The sequence below is a fragment of the Lactuca virosa genome, chromosome 8 (genome assembly GCF_052849685.1).
Source record: "Lactuca virosa cultivar CGN04683 chromosome 8, Lactuca_virosa_CGN04683_v6, whole genome shotgun sequence".
Classification (NCBI taxonomy): Eukaryota; Viridiplantae; Streptophyta; class Magnoliopsida; order Asterales; family Asteraceae; genus Lactuca; species Lactuca virosa.
Window position 1 is genome coordinate 254,638,070 of NC_136433.1, and position 4,023 is coordinate 254,642,092.

At 29.4% G+C, this 4,023-nt stretch overlaps 1 long non-coding RNA gene across 1 annotated transcript; it reads left to right on the forward strand.

The window, feature by feature from the left end:
* The first annotated feature begins 2,757 nt into the window (after positions 1-2,757).
* LOC145134217 (uncharacterized) lies at positions 2,758-3,567 on the forward strand. The gene is made up of 2 exons (XR_013719014.1): positions 2,758-2,967; positions 3,107-3,567. It is a non-coding gene; the product is annotated as an uncharacterized LOC145134217 (long non-coding RNA).
* The last annotated feature ends 456 nt before the right edge of the window (positions 3,568-4,023 follow it).

Genomic DNA, 4,023 nt, shown 5'->3' on the forward strand with positions numbered 1-4,023 from the left:
ATCATAATAAAAGAAATAACATTTTAGTGTAGATCATTTTTTGTGACGTCTTAATTTTTTTATTTTTTAGTGTATGTAAACAATAGTAATGATAAACGATTACACATGTTAGGAAACATAACTTATCCTTACATCTAAATTACATTTGTGTGTCCAAAAGTCAACAATTGCCGCGATAATATTTTTAAACAGTTACTGTAAGTAAACATTTATCACTCTATATGAAATACACATCACTGTAAGTATTTTATGCTCACCATTTAATTGCTTGTGAGTGAGTAAACGTTCACAATATTCACGATATAATATTAAAATGTCACTAAAGGTGATCAATAATCAAAATAAAAGAAATAACATGTTAGTATAGATCATTTTTGGTGACGTCTTAATTTTTTATTTGTCGGTGTATGTAAACAATACTAATTATAAACCATTAAACATGTTAGTTAAGATAGCTTACCCATACAACTTAATTACATTTGTGTCTCCAAAAGTCTACAATGGCCGCGATAATATTTATAAACGGTGACCGTAAGTGGATATTTATGACTCTAGGAAAAAACACATCACTATAAATTTATTATTCATGACGGTTATCAATATAAGATAGATATATCTCCAAAAACACTCTAGCATATAATGACGGATTTGACCTATAATAACGTCTTTTCATGAGTTATACTCACTACAACTGAACAACAGCATAACTTATCTTCAATGATGCGACATTTCCTCTCATGTTCTTCAAAATAAATCCGACATAAAATGTCTTTAATGACGAGTTTTTTTACGAGGAGAAAGCTCAGTTCTATACTAGTGTAAGTTTCCTTAATTTACTTCTTTTATGAATGTGTTACGAGAGATCATAAAGAATTAGCCTTTGTATTTTATATATGTGTCACCTTGTACTTTGTTTTTTATGTTCCATAGATGTTGTTGCAAATGATAAAAGCGGTATGCCCATATTTAAAGAAGTGTTATCCTCGTAAATTATTTGGTTTTTTCCAACTCCTGGTAGACCTTAATATAAAGCTTTTCTCTTTTAAGGTTGTAAACAATAGTTTTAAGCCTCACCGTTAATAAATAATTATAAATTTTCAACTTAATTTGTTTGGGACATATTTCATGATTGTGGACCATACTTACGCGGATGAAATTTTGTTTGTAGAGATAACTTTTTAAATAGGCTAAATATACATGCTAAAATAACTGTGCGGTTACGTGTTTATGAAAAATAAATTAATCTATTCTAGTAAATAATAATGATTCTGTCATATGTTGTTCTCATTCAATTTGTCACATATCAATTTGTCATAATTTTGAGATATATTTATTTTCCACTTCTCATTTACTTCATTTTTCATTTTCCAATATATCATTAATTTAGTTTTCATAAATTAAACCTACCATAATGAGTATTAATTTCATGTTTTAAATTTTAAATTTAAATTTTAGATTCAAATAAATTTATAGTTTAAACTTTTGTATTTAACATTTTGTTATAATTAACCTATTAAGTACATGGGTATGACAACTAAACACATAATTTTAATTTATTTATTTCACTCATGTTTTTTATTTCTCATAATTTTCACTTATTTCATATTTCAAATTAAAATAAACTTCTCATTTAATCGTTTCTATTTAACATTTATTTTAATCGACACGTATAGTATACGGGTTTTACAACTACTAAATAAATAAATAAAAAGATAGACATTTGAAGGAGAATAACATTTGCATCTATATTTATAGATATCTTAGTTTCCTCCTATTTATCTTCTTCAGCAATGTGTTACGTCTTGTATAACTTAGGTGGAAGACCCATGTATTACATGGCTTAATTCAAATATATATATATATATATATATATATATATATATATATATATATATATATATATATATATATATATATATATATATATATAAAGGTCTAAATATTTAAGAACATTGGATTTATAAGAAAATAAGGAAAATAATGAATTATTAAAATTGATTTTTTTTATCTTTTAAATTTAAATAAATAAACAAAATAAACTAATGAGCTTTACTTTGGTTATTTTGAAATAAGAAGGTAAGTCCATTAATGAAATTGATATTTATTTATTACTACGTTTATTGTAATCATTACATTAAAGTATTATGTGAAATTTATTAAAATAGAAAAACTCATAAAATGACATGTGGAAAAGAAATTAATTCAAAATAACCAAAAAATGACATTTAGCAAAATTGGATGAAAGTGTGACATGTGACAAAAAAAACTTTCATTTATTAGAGTAGATATATTTTCTACTTTGTTATGTTGTTCCATATCGATAAAATATCAAATGATAAGAGTAAGATATCTTTATTTAAAGAATTATCATCTTCATAAATTCTTGAACTATTACTTTTTATCTCCTTGGGAAACCTTAATAGAAAGCATTTTTATCTTTCACAACTCAAATCCTTTTAACGGTTTCAAAATGTAATTTTTGAGTCTCAATGTGTATATACAATTATAGTGTAAATTACACGATTCGTCCCTCATGCATGTGTCAAATTACGCGTTTGGTCTCTATTTTTAAAAATTAACTCGAACCATCCCTACAATGTTTTTTCTCACTCAAACCGTCTCTGACGGACTTAAAATGACTATGTTATCCTTTCCATTTGTTTTTTGATTTATTTTTAATTTGTTTATTATTAACAATTTAAAAGAAAAACAAAAAATGAAGCCCACCACCATAAATCCTTAACCTCTACGTTAGCCCCCACCAACACCCTTCATCTTCATCAGTTCGTCTTTTATGTTTAGCTGCTGGAGCTACGGAGAGAGAGGGAAGACCATCATTGGAGAATGCTGAGAGAAAGAAGACCATCACTATCTTCGTCGGAGATCTGCACTTCGACAATAAATGGATCGTCTCATATCTACACTACTATCATATCTTACCTTACTAGATCATTTGTCGATTTACAGGTTCGCTTACCACCATCTCTGGCATCAACATTGTCTTCTACGTTCGACTATCGTACATGTGTGCCGTCGTCAGGCACTATTTAGGGTTTTCAGATCTATACTCGGGAAAACAACTCATCTCTCTTTTCTTTGTTCACAGATTTGGCCTCTAAAAACAAATCTTTTGTCAATAGAGGTTGCTGGAGGTGAAAGGGGATGCTAGTGGTCGAAACCCTTCATCTTTTCTGATGTTTGTTGGTGGGTAATCGGGGAACCAGTTCAAGTGTTGGTGGAATTAGCAAACGCTTGCTGGTTTGATTTGATAATGAATAGTATCTATATCTCATTTCATTCTACAAATTTTGATGTGTTTCCTGTTAGTGTACCCCTACCTTCAAGTTCTTCAAAAGTTCTTGGTTTATCAGGGGTCCCAACTAAAGAAGGGATAGTGAGTATACCCATATGCATTGTCCATTGTTTTGGTGTACTCACTGAACATTTTTTCAAAGATGTAGACAATTTACTCCTCGGAGCATCTCAAGTGCTCGTTTTTTTCCTAATCTTATTCGTTGTTGTAGATCTGCAAAGCATATCAATATAATTGTTCCCAACATTACAGTAGTTCTAAGACTTCTATTGTTAGTTTCACATATGGTTGGTGGTGATAGCGCCATGATTTTATACGAAAGTAAAATTCAAGAACACTGGATCAGTTTAGCTACTGCTGGAACAATTCCTGTTGAGCAAGAAAACATCTATAACCATGGTGAGATTTTTTGGGTTTTTTTCTGGATTTTTAGTTGTTCGGTGGTGAATGGTGAGAGTAAGAGTATCGGTAGACGTGAGCGGTGGAAGGTGGTTGGCGATGGTGGGTAGTGGTTGGTCGAAGAGTGTAGGTCGGAGGTATAGTGGTGGTAGGAGATGTGACTTCTATTTGTTAGGAATGGTGTTTGGATGAAGAGAGTGATAAAGAGGGTTATGAGTTGGGGTTCATTACTTTAAATAAACCAATAAATATGTAATTAATTAAATATAACTAACAAATAAAGTTAAATAAAAAAGAAATAGATAATTGTA